The 19827-nt window shown below is 48.5% G+C and overlaps 3 non-coding genes across 3 annotated transcripts; all 3 read left to right on the plus strand.

Moving 5' to 3' along the window:
- Positions 1 to 3881: 3881 nt before the first annotated feature.
- On the plus strand, positions 3882 to 3970 carry LOC135188593 (small nucleolar SNORD12/SNORD106). The gene has a single exon (XR_010307754.1). It is a non-coding gene; the product is annotated as a small nucleolar SNORD12/SNORD106 (small nucleolar RNA).
- A 994-nt stretch (positions 3971 to 4964) lies between these two features.
- LOC135188592 (small nucleolar SNORD12/SNORD106) lies at positions 4965 to 5055 on the plus strand. Its single transcript, XR_010307753.1, has one exon. It is a non-coding gene; the product is annotated as a small nucleolar SNORD12/SNORD106 (small nucleolar RNA).
- An 818-nt stretch (positions 5056 to 5873) lies between these two features.
- LOC135188591 (small nucleolar SNORD12/SNORD106) lies at positions 5874 to 5964 on the plus strand. Its single transcript, XR_010307752.1, has one exon. It is a non-coding gene; the product is annotated as a small nucleolar SNORD12/SNORD106 (small nucleolar RNA).
- Positions 5965 to 19827: the final 13863 nt, after the last annotated feature.

A 19827-nucleotide genomic window follows, 5' to 3' on the forward strand; every position in this document is an offset into this window, starting at 1 on the left:
AATGCTGACCCGTAGGGTAAGTGCCTACAGAATGGGAAATGCTAAATGCCTGCTAAAATGTGCCTACAGAATGAAAAGCAGCCTGGATTCACCACAGTTTCTATTCTGTAATAGTAAAATGGTTCCCATAACTTGCTGTTGCTGTTTAGGATATGGACAGCTGGCATTTCCTTAGGATAAATCCCATCCGAAGGCCTCATATAGGGAGTCTGAAGTCAGCAGTTGTTCTTAATTCTCTGACCAAATTTTACTAACACACTTCAGAGTTAAAATGTAGCTGTTCTTGGAGTTCTACTGCAATTATGATGTTACCTAAGGATCAAACAAAAATTCTAACCTACTGATCAGAGTTAAAAATAGATTTGTGCTCTCCTAATGTATAATGGAGGTTCCAAAAGTGCCTAACTGCAAGAAAGGATAGAATGTGTGTACCACTTACATGGATCTTTTGTGAAGCAACCACACAACTGTTTGCTGCAGAGAGAAACCAACAGGATAAGTGAGAATCAATGTAGTATCTTCCTCAAGGGCTTCTACAGTAAAGTGATTTTTATGTGACTCCTCTGTTTAAGCACAAAGAAATGCTGCTCCAGAGGTGGTTACAATCCTGAAAATACTCATCTTCATCTTTGCTGTGACATGCTGTATTGTGTCCTTTTATCTGCTGATTGGATATACCTGCACTTACTAATACCCAGGAGCTTCTGAGCAAGAACCAGAGGGTCACATGGAAGGAGGCTGGTGAAGAAAATAAAAAGGATATTAATTTAATCTCTGGATTAGAAATGAATAAAAGCATACAGATGGTGAATGATACTTATCCAAAAGTGTATTTTACTCTCTGACAGGTTTTTGTATATTACTAGTATCCTAATGCATATTCTTGTACACAAAAGTGTATTTAATTAGAAATGAAAAAAAAAAAACAAACCAGTGCTTTTAAACTTGACTCATTCTCCCACTTCCACTTGCAGAGTATTTTTAGCAACCTGCTAAGAAAGGCCATTTTAGATTTTTTTTCTTTCAGTGCTCTGTCAGGGTGCTGGCTGTTTTATTGGGATTATCATAGTGCTCCACAGTGAAGTTGCTGACCTGACAGTTCAGAGAGATCTTTCCATGGCTTTCTTGTTGTTTAAAAAATCTGTTTACAATTTTTATGCTGGGAAATGACAATCTGTCTTAGAAGTCTCCTGAATCTTGGAGGTATCTGCTTCAAAGTTATGTTGGTAAGTCAGAGGTTGCCTCCCAAGTAAAGTTTGGATTTCTTCATATTCAGTCCTGATATGAAAATTAAACCCTGGATGCAGCAGTTGGGTGCTGGCATGTGAACAAATTAATCATCCCATGAGATTAACAAGGTCTTGTTTAGCAATTCAGATTCATTCTTTTATCAGATTTCCACTTCCTAGAGAAAAGACTGATTCTGTGCTAGCACTGTGTTGGCATTTGGAAGAAGCGGTAAAGAAGATCCCTGTGAAGCCTGGCATACAACACAAGGGCATTCTTCCCAAGCTGTGGTAAAACTGCATGTGACTATCAGCCTTTTACCTTCACTTTGAACTGCTCCTTCATGACTCATAAAAGGGCAAACACAGGACACAAGACTGGAGAGGTCCAGCCCAGCAGGCTTTTGGCTGTGGCTGCAGTGAATAACCACCCTGTGCAAGAGAAGTCCTGCTGCCCAAAGTCTGGCTCATTGGCTGTGAAGCAGAGCTTTCACAGGCTGGCTGCTCTGGGCAGCAATGCCACAAAAGGTCCCCTGCAAGTAAATATAAAGGAGAACTGGGACTTGGGTTCATGTTCTGACTTTTGCCATCTCTTGAGGACCTTCGTGAGTTCAAGGAGTCTAAGCTGAAAGAGACACCTAGCTAAAGACATTTTCAACATGGTTCTGCCAGGGAGAATAAAACCAAGTGCACTTGATACTAAACTCTGCTGCAGCTGTTTAGCATCCCAGACCTTCCCATTTTAGCCTCCTTGCCAAGCTAGGCACCGCAAATCACATTTACAGCTCCTTTTGCATTGTACATGTGACATGGGTTTGCAGCGTAACAAGATTAGTTTTCCCTGTAAGCCTCTTAAAATGCCCTTCCTTTGATTGTCTTTTCATCTTTTGGTGTTCTGGAACTTGGATTAATGGGACTGAGAGGTACTCCACCAGTCCTGTTTGGTAAGCTGCTTTCAGGAATTAGGTACCCACAAACACATTTAATTTGGAAAAGGCATCTTAATGGTAGCTGAATCACGCAGTGTTACACCGAGCTCACGGTGAGGCCCAGAACTGTGCTTGGGAGTGTGTGGGCACTACTAGACAAGGAGGTGAATAAAGCACAGGCTTACTCCATTCATCCTGGAGCACTCCCTGAGGAGACCTTGCAGGAGCCTTCCAGTATCTGAAAGGAGCCTAGAGGAAAGTCAGAGGACGACTATAAAGGCTCATCCCTGGAAGTGTTTTAAGGCTGGGCTGGATGAGGCTTTGAGCAACGTGGCCCAGTAGAAAGTGTCCCTGCCTGTGGCAGTTGGGTTGAACTAGATGATGATGATGATCTCTGAGGGCCCTTCCCAATGAAGCCATTCTATAATGATATCATTTCAGTGGTGTGAGATAAGGAATTTTGCTTCAGCTAATTAAAGTATAGGCGAGCAGGAAGAACGTGAGGCTCCCCCGCATGGCGAACGCTGAGGGAATTTTGCGGTCGGGTAAGGGACTACTGCCTAAAGCTCAGCCCAGAGGCTTCACCGACCACCGGACAGCCCCTGGCTGGCCGTGCGCAGGAGGAAAGGGGAGCCGCCGCGGCGGGCATTTGTTGTTGGGGGGCAGGAGGTCTTTGTGCCTGCAAGCAGCCAGCTCGTTGCGCGGGAAGGAGGCCTGTCACAAGGGCAGGTTATGCGAGCCCCAGCAGGGAAGGGGTGGGCGTGCAGAAGAAACGTTCCCTAACTGTACTTGTTTACTCCACAGACTTTGCTCCTCAGCAAAATTCTTAAGAGTGAGCCTGCTTCTCCCAGTGTCCAAAATGCGTCCTGTGGCTTCACTAGGCGGAACCTCAGTCGCCCGGCCTTCACCCCGCGAATCGTACCGGACCAAGGGACAACCGGCTGCACCCACCACCTCCTCACACGGAGCCCGGGCACACAGGCGGCCCGGGGGGGTTGCTGCCACTACAGACGCGCACCACCATGAGGCGAACAGGGCCAGGGTGCAGCGGCGGCGCCGAGCACGCCAGCGCCACCGCGAAATGGCGGCCCCGGCTGGGTGCGCTTCACACTGCCCACAAGAGCTCCGACTCCCGGGCAGCGGGCGGCTCGGCTCGGCTCGGCTCATCCTACCGCCTCCTGTACGAGCGGAGCACTCCCCGCAGGAGACAGGATGCCCGAAACCAAAAGCGCACTGATAAGAGCAGCTCCTCACTCTCACGGGACCGCCCAACATGGCGCCGGTGCCCGCCTCAGCGCAGGCGGAGCCGGGGCGGGCCCTGCCGCCCCTATAAAGCGCCTCCCGCGGAGCCAGGCGCCCTCTTGCTCCGGCGTGGCTGAGGTGGGTGATGGTGTTGAGGTCTGCTTGGGGATGGGGGTGGGGTGGCGTGGCTGCTGGGCCCGAGCTTCCCAGCCTTTTGCTCCTTCTTGGTGACCCTCCCGCTAGCGTCTCATTCCTCCATGGCTGCCTGCCGGAGGAGCGGCGTGGGCCGACCGGGCCGATAGCGTGGCCGCATGGCCGCTTTCGTGCTGCTCAGCCTCGGGGCCTCTGGCTGCTTTTCCCCGAGCTTCTGCGACGTTTCCCTATGAATGATGGCTTTTCCCGGGAAGGGCTTCCACTGGGTCACCCTGGCCCGCTCGGGAGGCGGGAGCATAGCGGGGATGCAGCCGTAGGGTTTCGGGGACTCGCTGGTGGCGGTGATGACAGTTTTTTTCCCCGGCAGAGCGATAGTGTTGATTTCTTGCTTTCAAGCCAGGTCGTGTCTGATGCACCAGCGCGAAGCGCCGCTCGGCCCCATGCGCTTAGGGGGCCCGGTGCTAACTGTTCTCTTTCAGTCCCAGATGCGGGGCCTTGGGGACTCCTGCGGCAGGATCAGGAGTGCCATGAGGGCAGTTGCCTGGTTTGCTCCACTATGCCCAAGCCTCTGGCAGCCGGCAGTGGTAAGTCCTTAAGTTTAACTGTTCCTCAGTCGCTTAAAAATAAGCTTTATTAAGAGTTAGTGAGTTGCTTCCGCAATGCTTTGTCAAATTGGCGTTTCTGTAGCCTATAGGTCGTTAGGTTTTAGTGCTAACATGGGTAGTAGAGAGGGGTTTCTTCTGCGGAAGCTCTGCAGCCAGGCGTGCTGTGCCTTGTTGCACTGCTCTTGTATACAGGTCTAGCAGGGTGAGAGATCTGTGACCTGGCAAAGGTAGTGGCTTGACTGCCCCATCCTTGGCAGATGCCTTGCAGCCAGAAGGCTGGAGACAGGTGGGCGTTCTGGTTCAGCGCTGGGGTGGGGCAGAGCTAGCCAGGCTGGCCTGGGCCTTGGCGGGAGGGACTGGCTTTGGGCTTGCTTCCGTTTCCGTTTACGGAGAGGCCTGCGGCAGTGTTCGCAGCGGGAGCCACGTGGCGCTCCTGGCCCAGCTCTTAACTCTGCCTGCGGTCTGGTGACTCTATGCCACTTGCTGCTGCCTGTGAGACCTCTTTCCTTGTCCTTGGGAAGGCAGAAGCCTCACACAGCCATAAAGGCTGGGCCTACAAAAGTGTTACTTCTCTCTGCCTCCTCGGTTACATCTGTCTGATGCTCTGCTGTGGAAGCCTCGCACATCAGGGTTTTTTCTTGATTTGTTCAGTATTTCGCCTGCCCTGTGTGCTGTTTGAGCATGCCAACCAGCCAGCTCTTTTAGGGGAAGGATTTGTATGAATTCAACAGACCTGTGGGCCTTGAAGGGAGAGGTGGAAGTGCGGCAGAGTTGCTGTGGCTCTGCAGCCACGTAATTCTTGGGCACTTGCTGGTGTAAATGATGACAGATTTTTTTCCCCATCAGAGCGACAGTGTTGATTTCTCACTGTTCAAGCCAAACCATGTCTGATACATCAGCAAGGAGGTGCTGCTGTGTCCCATACCCTGCCAAGACTGGTACTAAATATTCTCTTTGGCTTTACTTGTAGGGTGCCTCAAAGGCAGAGCAAGTATTGAGCCTCTGGAGGACATGATGTGACAGCTGTAACTGGCAGTGATGAATTGCAGTTGCCTGGTTTGTCCCACCATGCATGAACCTCTTCCAAGTAAAGAACGGTAAGTTCTTAAAGCAACTGTTGATCACTGGTTTAAATTAAAAAGAGATGAATAACTTTCTGCAGGGGAGTTGATTCCAAAAGTCTTTGTCCTTGGAGACTTCCTGATGTATAAATTTGAGCATTAGCACAGATACTTAGCACGGAAGTTTTTCTTGGGCTTTTGCCTAATGTTTATATCTGCTGTTGCAGTTGTACAAAGTGGCAGATTGGGTGGTGGATGCCAGCCAGCAGGGCAAGGGACCTGTGAGCTGAGCTGGAACCAGGGTGGTGGTTTACAGCTCTGTCCAGTTTTCCCCTGATGCATGTGTTCAGAGTTTATTTTAAGGACACCCTGCATAGAGACATGTCAGCCAGCAACTCAGCTGCCACCCCAGGAACTATCCTGGCTGAAGTGTGTCCCTTTGGAAGATAAGTGCTGTTGATACTTCCCTGCCCTGCCCCTTGCTAGCCAACTTGAAGGAATGAGAGGATTGGAGATGTTCAGTTTATTGGGGGCCATATATGTGCACAGCTTTACCATTTCCTCTGCCACTAGGTCATTTGGTCTCTGTGGATCTGCCAGGAGAGATGTAACTAGCAGAGCTGCTGTGGATGTGCAGCCATGTAACTTTGGGGATTTGCTGGTGTAAGTGATGACTGAATTTTTTCCCCAACAGAGCGACAGTGTTGACTTCTCACTGTTCAAGCCAGATCATGTCTGATACACCAGCAGGGAAGTGCTGCTGTGTCCCACACTGCCAGGGCTGGTGCTAATTGTTCTCCCTGGTTTTAATCTTAGGGCTCTGGGTAATGAGAGGTAAGGGAAGCTCCTTTTAGAGGTTGGGGCTGATGTGACCCATGGGTAGGTCAGGCAGGAGGACTAGGGAGCAAAAGAGGTGCATGGACAATCAGCTTGTAAAAGCCTGTTGGTTTTAATGGAAAGGCCATGTGAGGCAGCCCTGTGCCATGACCCTGCTCTGCACCACTGTCCTGGCTGCAGAATCTGCCCTCAAATGGGGTTTGTTACCTGCCTGTTTGTGGGGATCTCTGAGGACAGGACACCCCCATAGAGTAGGAGCTTTGTGTGTATCTCTGGCAAAGTCTGGAGCAGAGATGGCTGGCTGTGACACTGAAGAGTGCAAAGCCACATGCTCAAGCCTGCTGCAGGAGTGGCATTGCCTTTCCCTCTTGCTCACACCTTGAACAATCCTGTCCTGCTGAGCTCTGGACTTTGCTCATGTGTGTTGCTCATTCCTGTGAGGACAAACATCCACATTGCCTCTCAACTGAGCAATCGGAATGCCATCAGAAGCATACTTTGCTCCCCTTTCCTGGGCACCCCAGTGGTGGGATCAGGGTGGTTTGCTCTTGGGGTTGGCTTCCCAGGGTTGCAGCTAGCAGTACTCTTCCCTCACTGCCATTCCCCACCAGCTGTCTCCCCAAGAGAGCTGGGGAGGCATCTGGCTCCTGTCGGGAGCTTGAGCTAGTGCCTCTTGTGTACCTTTCCGCGCTGAAACTATGGGAGTTCAGTCATATTTGAAGAGCAGTCAGGAGCTGAAGAGCTGCCTGTGGGTGTGTTATGGAGCTTGTGGGCAGTGATGTGGATGTGGGACTGGGGTCTGTGCTTGGGGCTTCATGGGGCAGAACCACTCACCCCTACCTAACCATTCTTTGGCAGATCCAGAAGAGCTTGTTAGCGCCTATGAGGCTGAAGAAATACACAGAATGTGGTGGATGGAGATGCGGACCTGCCTCTGGTGGTAGATTACAGAGTCTGTGTTTCAGGCCCGTTTGTGATGAATGATGCATGAACCCCATTGTTGCTTCACAGCAGAATTCCAGAAATGCAGAACAACAGATTGGCACTGCAGGATAGAATTGCAGAGTACAGAGTAGAGAATCTCAGACATTGTCAGATCTCCCCATTGGCCAAAGTAGCTGAATTTTACTTATCTTGCACATAAACTCAACCAACAGAATTAACTCACTTAACCTCAGGCAGGAGGGGGGCCTTGGCATCCCTGTCCCACAGGTCTGCTTGCCTGTCGAGAGGGCCAACACACTTGACCATTGGCTTAGGATGTGCCATCCCAAGCTGGGGTTTGTTTGCCATTGTTGTTTTTTTTTGTCATTTACTGATGCCTTTCTGCAAGGACTGCGCTATCTAGAGGTCCTTTCCAGCCCCTAAGATTCTAAGTAAGTTTTTCTTTCTGTAGACATGTTTGTATCTCTCCATAAATAATTTCCAAACTCAGGCTTTGCCTCATCCTTGCATCTGTGTTGGGTGCTGGTGGAGTTTGCCCAGTTGTGGTTTCCCCTTGCTCTGGTTTCAGGGATGGAGGCAGCTGAGGGTGCTGGCATAGCCATCCCAGGGGCAGGGGGAGCTGAGCAGAGAGGGAAGGGAGTCTCACTTGGGGAGATGATACCCAGCTGGCACCTTGGCAGCACTGCAGGGTCCTGGGAGCACGACAGAGCCCAGGAGGGGAGGAGAGGCGAGGCACAGTCAAGACCTGCGCTCCACTGCTGGCCAGCAGCCTCAGGTGCTGTTTTCTGCTCTGGGGGTGTGGGCAGCACAGGCTGTGTAGCAGAGCCCAGGGCTGCAAGTCTGGCTGGCTGCGGGGATGTATCCCTGCAGGCCAGGGAGTGCTGGGTTTCTGGGGTTTGGAGAGGAATACAGGGGGCTATTGGGAATATGCTGGTGCTGGGGACCCAAAATGGGGTCCTTTTTGTCCCACTTCAGCCCACTGGCTTTAAAGGAAAGACTGCATGGGCCAGTCCCAGGCAGGGCTGTGGCTATCTCTCCTGTTCACCCCTGAAACAATCCTGCTGAGCTCTGGGCTTTCCCCAAAAGTGTTTTACTCCTTCCCCTGAGGATGGACATCTAATGCCTCCCAGTGCTGTGAGCCTGGGAGAATCAATGTTATGACTGTAGCTGGCAGTGATAAATTGTGTGACAAGGGCACTTTGCTGGCTTGCTCCACCATATCTGCTCTTCAGGCAAGAGAGACTGGGAAGTCTTTTATCCTCCTGTGCTCACTGGTGGAAATAAAGGGAGAAGAAAACACCTTTCTACAAGAGTTACTTCAGTGCTTTGGCAGGTTGGTGGCCCTGGAGATTGACAGAGGTGTGTAGAACTGAACACTGCAGCGGGAGGTCTTCCAGATGTTGGTCCTGAGTATCAACACCTGTTGAAATACATGTTCTCTTACCATCTTTCCTGCAGGGAATTAATACCTTGTCAGTTGTTATGGACGTGAAGACAATCTGTTGTGATGACTTCCCCACCAGATAGGCAACGCTGATTCAAAACTCCCATTTTAGCCAGGTCGACTGGTTTCACAAATGCAAGATGCTTCAGTTTCTGATGTGGCTGCACATGGAGGCTGCATGCCCTTGCACCTCTGTTGCAGGGAAATGATGTATGCTGTGTGCCTCGAGGGTGGGCAGCACTGGAGGGTGCTGTCTGCACATACAACGGGAGCACTGGTTGCATAATACCATGTTGTGTAAGAAAACTTGAGGTTCAAAAGTGAATATCTCAAGTAGGTGGTTGAGACCTCTGTCAGGTTTTAGTTCTGATTCTGCCTTGCGGCCTCCCAACAAGTTTACACAGGCAGACCACTGTGAGAATGCAAGGAGGAGAAATGTAAGGAAGAAAAACAATGAGCTGTGTTGATTTCCAGAAGCTACAGGATGTCTCCCCAGCAGGAGAGAAGTAGCAGCTAAGATGGTGACCCAGCAAAACCAAAAGCTGAAAGGGAAAAGTCCATTAAAACCAAGGTTGTACATAATTCCTATTATGTTAATGCTCTGTATTATGGTATAAAAATTAGCTCTGGCTGTAATAAAGTGAGATTCTGCATTGCCCTGGTGGAGTCTGGACGTGTTTCTCTATAGACTACCGAGTCCAACTCTCCAGGGCTTCTGGTAGGATCTGCCCTTTAGTCTGTTTCCTGCAAGACGTGGGCCCTGAGTCCCTCCATATAGTCTACAGTGTGGAGATGACTGGCAGTTGGTGACAGGTTAGATGACTTGTTCTGTAGATGACAAAGGAATGTGTTTTGCTGGTTGACTATAGCTGCCAACAGACCTCACAGCTGCTGTTCAGTGGCCAGACCAGGATTTTTTCCTAGCAGATCTCAGCAAAACAAGTTAGGAGCTTTTTTGTTTCTTTCCCAAAACTGCATTTCTGTGGACCTATGTGACCCTGCCAAGTGGCTTTAAAAATTAATAGAAGTGCAGTACATTTCTGTGCCGTTGGCAGCACAGCATTGCTATCAACACCCACTGCCTCACCCACTGCCTCACAGCCTTAAAACAGTCAGGAGAAGACAGCTGGATGGCTGAAGAGGTCACTAGATTTTAAATGATGACATTCTGAAAGGACTTAACTTGCCTAATGGGTCCAAGAAATTAGACCCAGCCCAAATTTGGATACTGTCTAAATAATCCTTTTGATTCTCTACCAATAATGAAAAAATCAACATTGCCAAAAGAAAGAGAGCCACAAAAGCAGCACCACAAGCACCACAAATCTCTGTCTGGAGGAAACTTCCATGCATGGAATTCAGATTTAAAAAATCATCGTTATGTCTTGAACCCACAGTGGTACTCAGTGCTTTGGAAAGGGAGATGGATGAAAAAATGATCCACAAAGGCTTTTCCAATGCTTGGCTTCATCCAGGCAGCCAGCTTATAGCTGCTGGACTTTGTTCATATGCCATCTCCAGGCTGAAGGGGCTGGGTATGGTGTTGGGAATCATGGCCAGAAGCACAAAATACATCACCCTCATGACACAACAGTAGCCGTTCTGAATTGTGTGCCTGGTGTTAAGGTAAGCTAAGAACCAACAAGGAGGTGCACATTGCTGTTAGCACCTTTGGCATCCACCTTTCTCTCCAGGCAGTTTTCCCAAGCCCCACTAACACATTTCCACAGTAATACACATTTCTATCAGAACTCCTCAGACATTTTCAGTCCTGCAGATTTCTGTGAGAACTGGACCTATAAACATCCTTCCCTAAAGCAGTGACAGTGACTACACAAAAGTAAAGTCTGCTTTGAACTGCTGGTATCAAGGACCTAATCCACAGGCACTGAAAAATGAATTCACTCTCAAGACCTCCCATGAGTGCTTCATCTCAGGGGAAAAGTAAGTTTTTATGTCCTCCTGGTAGACACAAGTCTTGCAAACAAGAATGGAAACTAAGCCTGTGTAATGTGTAACAATCACAGCAACACTCTCCTCTGCCTGCAGGTGATTTGCAACCACATCCCTGAGACAGCAACCACCTTCCTTAGTCGATAGGCCATTTAATTATCCAGCTGGATTTGGGGAAATCATTGTGGATAAGGCAATGCCTATCACTGCTGCAGCTGTGCAGCATAATTGAAAGTGCACAGACTGCAAGCTGCTCAACAAAGGCAGAGAAAGAGCTCAGTGTTTCCTCTTGTTGAGAAATGGTATACAGGAGTTAGCTGCTGCCAGCAGCCAGGCTCTGAGACCGATGTGCAAGCATTCCAGCACCTGTGGGAGGATGAAAAGCACAAACCTCGCCCTTGCAATTAAAGAGCAACCCTGTGGCCACCCACAGCGGGAAGTGTGAGCATGTGCGGAGCAGAAAGCCTGTGTGCTACTCAGGGCCAGCCCTACGTAGGGCTGCATTTGCTTACCTACCATCCTCATGGACCAACTGAGTGTCCTCAGCCTGCTGAAAGGACATCTGCCACCCTTTTGGAGATGGCAAACATGCCTTCCTTATGGAGTCAGTGCTGAAACCATACCTCCAAAAGGTCATTTGACCTGGACATCCTCATTGAGGCAGGTTACAGGAACCCAAGGGAGTCTGGCAAAGTAGAGAAATGAAGACGGCCCCTGGCTTTAAGACAAAGGAAGGCAAGCTGCTTCTCAGCACTAGAGGGAAGACTTCAAGGTGACCCTTCAAGGTGAAAACTGAAAAGAAGAAGCAGCAGGCACAGTAAAATGCAGATTATCCAGTGGATATGTTCCTAAATATAGCACCATTAAATCAGGCAGATTCTCAGGTATCACAAATAAAAATAAATGGTCCTAAGCCTGTATCCATAAATCCAAACTAAACTTAGGGAATACAACTGAATTGATTTGATTTACCTCATGAATGGGGTCTATTATGAAGAATATTTTTACCCATCAAGAAGACAACTCTGTTGCTACCTGCAAGCTGCCAGGTGCTTCCTATCTCCTTTACAGACAAGTTGAGCCCATTTCAGACACTGGAAGGCTCTCAGCAGGGGTTACATCCAGTCCTTGTTGGCCTCACATTGACGCTGAGCAGAGAAATGTGTGAAGATAATTTCTTGAGACCCCAGAGTACTCGTTTCTCTAAACATGAAGACAGCCCTCTCCAGCACTTTTCTTCAGAGCTTCCTTTACTGTGTACGCTCTAGAAGGCTTTAGCACCAGTCTCAAGTATCAAGAGGCAAAGGGGAGATTTTGCTGGTGTGTGCTGGGAACCTTGGCAGGAAGCCAGAGCTCTCACTGTTCTCTTTCCATTCACCCTCTCAAGAGAGCACCAATCCTTCTACGTAGTGACCTGAACCTGAGCATAAGCCGGGTGGTCTGAGCAAGAGAAGTCACAACAGGGAGCAAGAGAAGTCACAACAGGGAGCAAAGGGACATAAAGCGCAAGATGAAAGCTGCCAGAAGACAGCCAGTGCAGTGCCAAGGCCTCAGCCATAAAAGCACCATGTGCTCAGCATTTGGATGGGAAAGTGCCTGAGAACCCCAGATGCTTGGCTTCACCCCACCACTGCAAGGGGTCTGGCAAAAAGCGTGGATGAAGAACAGAGTTCTGTAGCTGAACATCTCTTTAAAACACTGGATGTTGTAGAAGAAAGAAACACTCTGCTTCAGAAAAGGTCTTCCTCTTACTGCCTGTGGGGCAGCTTGAGTGTTCTGAAATGTGGCTTCCTAGGGCAACCACAAACCCAATTTTTATTTCACTGCTGCCCATCAACACCTAGCCTGGCAACACAGCTGGTGTGTCAGATAGATTAATCTGTCACTGAGGAGGGATGGAGGCAGAGGAAACAAGTGCAGAAGCAGCAGTGAGTAAATGGACTGTGCTATCCCATCAGCTAATGCAGCCATCTAACAGATGGCCCTAAAAAGAATATAATAATCACCATGCAGTCAAAAAAAAAAAAATGCCTGAGTCTTTGGGAATACAAATGTTAAACCTCACTATGTAGGAAAATAGGTCTATTAAAAGCAAGCTCAGACAGATGAATAATCTGTGCTATTTTCCTCTCAAATGCTCATGGCACCAGGAACAGAGCTGTCTGAGAAAAGTAAACATTTGCTTAAACATAGCAGCCTCTGAGTGACTCCAGCTTTCAGTTTAAGGCAGTTACCCACGTGCACACAGCACTGTGCCTGCTGTCACAGACAGAGCTGGTACTGCTGCCTTCCTTCTTGCTGCCATGCTGAGCCACCTCACAGCAGCAGAACACAGGCCCTGGACATGCCATGATTGTCCCTTGCTGGCCTGCAAGAACTGGCAGGGAGTTCTCTGTGCAGAGAAAAGACTGTAAGTCAGCCTTTGTTCATTGTATACCTCCTGGCCTTCAAAACACTGCAGACACACTCAGGAGCTGAGCAGTGCCTGCAGAAGTCAGGCAAGCAATGGAGCAACAAATCCCAAAGACAGCTCTGAGAGCTGCAAATGACTTCCAATTCAGTGTTTAACCTTTTCCTGACATCTTTTATCAAAGGGCTATATTGAGAGAGAGTGCAAGAGGACCTCAACTAGTTAAAAAACCCCAATCATAGAGACAGGCACCTAGCTGTTTGCAGGCATTTCAGAAACTCCAGCAGGTGAAAGCTTTGAAGCAAAATCCTACCAGTACAGAAGACCTCCACCCTTATTCCTCTAAATTAAAGCCTGTGACAAGTTTAGATGTTACTTCAAGTGTTTGTCTTCACTTTGTCACACAACTTGTTCTTACAGATAAGCTAATGACCTCTGATCCAGAGGCTTATTACAGCAGATTGCTGTGGTGATACAGTGAAAGCATCCTGACTGTATACACAGCAAACAACTCAAACAAAGGGACAGCTATTGCAGAAATTCCACCCGGCCTTTGCTCAGCTCTGGGCAGCACATGCACAGAGCACCCCCTGCAGCTGCCAGCTCAGACACATCTCCACACTTAGTTCTTTACATGCATTTCAGTTCCTCTAACTAGCCCCAGCATCCAAACTAGAGAACATTCACACATTTCCTTCTCTGGAGGATTTCAAGACCCATCTGGATGCATTCCTGACTACTACAAGAGAGAGGCATGGACATGCTGGAGCATGTCCAGAGAAGGGCCACGAGGATGATCAGAGGGCTGGGGCACCTCTCCTATGAAGGCAGACTGAAAGAGTTGGGACTGTTCATTCTGGAGGAGGCTGCCAGGTGACCTTATTGTGGCCTTCCAGTATCTGAAGGGGGCTAAAAAAGCTGAGGAGGAACCTTTTAGTATATCAGGGATTGACAGGACTGGGGGGAATGGAGCAAAGCTGGAGGTGGGGAGATTCAGACCAGATGTGAGGAGGAAGTTGTTCAGCATGAAAGTGGTGAGAGCCTGGAATGGGTTGCCCAGGGAGGTGGTTGAGGCCTCGTCCCCCTAGGTGTTTAAGGTCAGGCTGGATGAGGCTGTGGCCAGACTGATCTAGGGTAGGGTATCCCTGCTCATGGCAGGGGGGTTGGAACTAGATGATGCTTGTGGTCCCTTCCATCCCTGCCTGATTTTGTAATTGTATGGATCTATAATTCTATGACTATATGGTCCTGTTCTGGTAGAAGAATCTCTCTCCAGAGGTACTTTCCAAGCCCTAACATCCTGTGATCTTCAGATACTTTTGCCCTCCATCCCTGTGCACATGTGCAATAGCAGCAGTGTTTGAATCCTGACTGGAGCAACTTTTCCTAGAGGTAATAAAACCTGCAAACCCATATTGCAGCTACATCTGTCCTTGCAGCTGTCCCACTGGACAACCAACACTCTGCAGCCTCAGAAGTGTGCTTACTGGTAGGTATGCTCATCAGGTTAGGAAAGTAATTATATTAGCAGCCGGTCTGATCCCTCAGTATGCTGTTTCAAGAGATTATGCTGCTTATATTAATTGGATGAGAAAAATCTCCAGAATGCTGATTAGTAGCTAATTTTCATTCATTGCTGTTTTCTTCTAAATGTGCTTGCCAATGGGCACTGTCAGCTCAGATGTCAAATCCCCTCCCACAACCACTGCAACTTATTTATGCAATTAAGGAGCTGAAATACCCTCTAAACTTGTAGTTGCTGTAAAGAATTTCCAACCCGATGGAGTATTAATTAGGCTGTTGCTGTCAGGCAGCAAAAATAACACAGCAACACTTCAAATGCTGCAGGAAATTGCTCACTAAACATTTCCTCAGCCTGTTATCTGTGCCTCACGTTTGCCTTCAGCTTCTTCAAGCTGAACTCTCACTGTTGGGCTGCCTGATTTAGTTGGGAATTAATTTGACAAGGCAGGAGTTATAGAGCTATTTTGATTTTCCCAAAAAGCCCCTCACCAAAACTAGATACAGAATTAGGTACATTTTATTCACAGGTTCTGATTTGGTCAGGAACTGCCACAAGGATGCTCATGGGTGTGAGAAATACATGTTTGATCCAATCAATTCGTGGCAAGAGGCCACAAACAGGGAGGAAGGGGGGTTTTGAATGGAGCTGCACTTCTTGCACAACCATCACAAGAGTATACACTTGGCTTAAGATAACAGCAATAAATAATTAGAAACTAGAAAGGTTGGTGGAGGAGGGAGGCAGGTGGAAGAGACAGCCTTTGCACATGAGCAGAGGAAGTGTCATACAAAGGACATTACTAGTTTGGAGTTCATGGAAAGGACACTTGAGGAAGACCCCTTACTTCATCCCTGAAGACCACCAGAGGGACCACGGGATAAAAAGAGACATGCGTGGACGAGACACCTCCCATTCTTAGAACTGATAAGGAAAACCCAACCTTTTCTTAGAATTAGTAATGAATATGTAATAGAACAGGATATGAAAGGAGAAAACTGACAACAAAAGGTGTGCGACAGGGCAGAGCGGAGCCTCCCCGTGCACCCAAGCCTGTACATTGCTTGATTCCTGCAGCTCTCTTAAAGCCTTACCTTGCATGAACACAGGTTTATGCCTGTTATTTATGGCATGGGCAATTTCTGTAATTCGGGGAAGTCAGAAAGTGGAAAAGGCCAAGCCACAAGATGGCTTTACCCCGCTCAGAGGCAGAGCAGAGAGCCTAGGGAAAGGCTGATTATTAACTCATGGGCGTGGAGCAGGAACGTGAAGACAGTCTCTGGATTTCCTTTGCGGCAGCCTTTAGAAACTGCAAGTTATACTCCCCTTGTGGATGCCCGCGGCAAAGTCCAGTGGGAATGAGACCTGCCAAAGACCGGTGTCTGTAGAACACGGCTTCCCCGAGGCAGGCCGCGCGGAGCGGCGCGGTGCAGAGAAGCGCCCAACTGCGGCGTGCGTCCGCCGGCCGCGGCAGTGCCCGGCAGCAGCGGGCTCCGTCCAGCTCCGCGGTGCCAAGCAGGAGGGCAGGACGCACCAGCCCGTGGAGGAGCCCGGCCCGGGTGCTGCAGGCAACTCTCTCCACTGGGCCGGATGGATTTGCCAGCCGTGCAGAGCTGTGGAACCGTGCAGAGCAGGACTGTGTGCGCGTTCTCCTCACTCCACAGCTTCCCTAGGCAATGTGTCCAGTGCCAATAGGTACGGGGCGTGGAGAATCCAGCCAGTCACAGTCCCAGATTCTAGCGTGGGCTTTCCCACGAGGGAGCTCGCCTGTGAGCAAAGGGCGCCTTTTGTGGTTGGAGTCGCAGGGCTGTGCGAAAGCAGTTTCGCGCCTGCTGCTTCCCGCGCTCAGCCCTGCGCTGGCTGAGAGAGGAGAGGCGGAAGGAGTTTGCAGGGCCTCGCTACTCCGCCCGGCTCACTGCAGCCTCTGCAGGTGCACCAGCGGCTTTGGGGCAGCAGCCCCTGGCTTGGTGTTTAGCAGCTATCACCCCTCAGCTACGGGCTTCCACGGGCAGCATTAGCACCAGAGGGCTCATCAACAGCTGCCAGATGGCCCTGCTCTGCAGGAGCCTAATGAGGCTGCAAGGGGGTTGATTTTCAATGCCTCCCCTATTGCAAGTATCTGCTGCACTGCTTCCCAGCACAGCGCATGAGGAACAGCTACTTCCACCACTGGGCCTGGAGTTCGGCTCTGAACCTGCAGTCTGCAGCACTGCAGTTTAATATGAATCTCAGTTCTTCAAGTTGGCTCGATCTGGAGGGGCTCTTTACTTCATTTGCATTGCCAGTGGGGTATACAAGTGCTACCAGACTAGGACCTGCGTGAGACATCTGCCAAGGCCTGTTGGACTGCATCACGCAGACACTACTGAGCTGCCAGGATAATGGGCAGAGCAGATGGGGAATGCTTCTTCCTTGCTGCAGATCAGACTCACCACCACCCAGCTCCTCTGTGTGTGCAGACGTTGCACAGCACAGGTGCACTGACACAGCTTTACCGCCCCTGCTGAGGCCAGGTGTCTACAATCAATTGATCTGGGATATGGAATTCAGAGGTACAGGAAGAAATACACCTTAGGGCTCTTGACTACCTCTCCAGTATTAGGAAATTAGGTGTTAGAAAAGCCTTCAGCTTTCTTTTGTTTAGCAGTTCCCCACTTCAGCACATGTGTACAATTCTCCTGCGCTGCAGACCTGGAAGCTTGCCAACGGCATCCAGGGGAAGGCTCCAGGATCTGGGTGAACATCTGTCACTAAGTCTCTAGCCAGAAGAACAGACATTCCTGTGAGCTTCTCACACTGCACAGGGGGAATGTTCAAATCCTCACAGAAGCTGACATCAGCTTCCCTCCCTTCCCAGACTGCTGCCACTTTGCTGTAAAACTCATGTATGGAAGAACGTGCAAAGCCGGTCACTTACCTGAGAACACCTACTCTAACACCTCTTACCAGGCCAGCTAAATCCCCACTGAATCACCTTCTTTACCAGCTGCTTCCCACGTAGGATCTAAGGCAGAAGCTGAGGGAGAGCCTTTGTTCAAACACAGGCAAAGAGCAGACTACTCCTCTCCCTTTGGTCCAGAAGACAGACCATTGCCTGCCTTTAGCATGCAGCTATTACAGACCCAGAAGCATCCTCAGAGATGCTTCCTGCAGCACAGCAGCAGCCACACGAAACAGGAAACTCCTATTTTCATGCAATTAACCCTACTGGTCAGAAATAAAGGACCCCCACACTGCAGTTTTCTGACCATGCTGCCTAGAAACATCTCCATCTGCTGAATTGGTTTAGATCACCCTTTTCCTACCCTACAAGTCACTAGTGAGTATTTGCTACTTCCTACAGGTACTGTAAGAAAAAATACAGCAAGTTTCTTAGCAATCAAAATGAAGTTCTATTGGGAAGACTCTGGTGGAGTTTTACAGCTTGTTTATATAAAACACACCTTAATAGCCAGGGGGGGAAATGTTTTCCTCAGATAGTTATTTTCTCTATATTGTTGTTTATAAGATTTTTCTTCATGTTGTAATTTATGACATAATTTTTTTCATGGATCTGAGTGGGAGTCTGGATATTGAAAAGAGGAGCATGCTCTAGGGAGGTCAATTAAGTTTCTCCCAGAGTTCTATAATTCAAACCCAGACATAGCTGAAATAGTGTTGAAATAATAAAAAAGTTAACTTTTAGAGGAGAGGGGAGGAAAATCAGTGTACCTAATTCCAAGTAAAATAAAGTATTTATTTTCCTCTTTGCATTTACTAAATTGCAGAGCTCCTGTGCCTTGGTGACTTGGTTTTCCCAAAGAACATGAAAGCTTGGCTGGCACTGCCTGTCCATGCTTGTGACACCTACTGCTCTCGGATAAGAAAGTAAGTGTGATCATTTCTGTCACATAAATTGTGTCAAGTGAATACAGCTGTTAATAGGTGAGGCAATATTAGAGGTTCTTTTTATTTTCACCCCTCCTATTACTGTCTGCTACTGCTTCCTAGCTGCACCCAGAAATGCCAGTCACAAACAGGGCCCTCTGTGCTGGCTTCTGTGTGTTTGGATCAGTGCTTTGGTTTTTAGCTCTATTTTGCATCATATTTCTGTGCTGCTTCTTGGTGTTCTTGTGAAGTGTTTGGGTATTGTTGCTGTTTGAACTTTCCCAGAGCTCACAAGCCCAATGAAATAAAACGTAGGATGCCTCCCCTCTCCCTGTATGGGAAAAAATAGGTGGAAAAGGACTAAAACACCCAAAGAACAATCTTGCACCAATTTGGAAGTTAAAAAGAAAACTTTAACAATAACTAAAAGGTATTTAAGGTAAAGGAGAGTTACAGAGATGTAACCCTTCAGGAGGGGCCAGGGACACCTGGGCTCAGGTTTCAAGACCACTCCCCCAGCCCTACCTGGAAGAGGTATCGTCTGCAGAGACTGAATTTGTGCAGATGGGTGGCCTTGAATCTCCTGTGAAACTATCCTTGTAGATCAGGCCCCTGGTTTCATCACCCAGGTTGTACCTTACTGCAAAGAATCAGCTGCTTCTTTGTAGATTAGCTGTAACTTCATGCATTTACGAAGGTCAATTAACTATCTTTTTCCTGTTACGACATGGGGAAATGGCTACATTTTAAGGGACAAAAGCTGGCTCCAAAGATGAGAAGAGGACCAGAAACAAAGACTCATTTGTGTAGTTCTACAAACTCTTGGTCAGGTGTAAGGCCCTAGCAACAATGGGAAACTGTGGGCACAAACAAGGCCTGATGAGTAGATGGGATGCAGCAGGATCAGGCTTCTCTTACAACACTGAAAGAGTGATTTCCATACTTTAGGTAGGCAGACTGCACCAGATGTGTTTGTCTCATTGCACCCACGAGACATCACGTACTAGGTTATCTCTGCCAGGCAGATGCATGGATCAGACCAGGAGTATTTTCCTTTGTGGACCCCAGGAGCTCTGCACAGCACACAGATTAAGCTGGGGTCTGTTCTCTGACCTCTTTGGCTTCTTGACAACTTGACATGTATAAAACAAAGTCAGCATGGCTGTTATACAGGCAACACCTGGGCTGCAGAGGTCCAGGCAGTGTAATCAGAAAGCAGTTGCTTTTTCTGTTAACGCAGTTACCAGTGTCAGCTGAAAGCTTCACTAATGTTGGCAACACTCAACCTGCTTTCTAACTGGGCAACTTAAATTTATGAAGCATCCCTTAGTGCTAAGCCAGCTGACTTTCACATTTCACCTGTCTCAGACAAATACTAACATGTGCACAGCTTACTGGAGAGGTTTATATAAAGCCAAGGCTTCTTAGGATGTACAATCTGGGAACTTAAAACCATGACCAGTTACAGTAATTACATTTTGTTGTTGCTGTTGTTTGTTTGTTTGTGTTCCAGCTTGTATGGCTCAATACAGAACTTGCTTAATCAGACCAGTTATGTCTGTGTGCAGTGTAATACTAAAAAGTGCTATGTGTAAGTGTGCTCTTGAATGTGGAGATGCCTCAGTGTCCTGTT

Source organism: Pogoniulus pusillus, chromosome 29 (genome assembly GCF_015220805.1).
Source record: "Pogoniulus pusillus isolate bPogPus1 chromosome 29, bPogPus1.pri, whole genome shotgun sequence".
Classification (NCBI taxonomy): Eukaryota; Metazoa; Chordata; class Aves; order Piciformes; family Lybiidae; genus Pogoniulus; species Pogoniulus pusillus.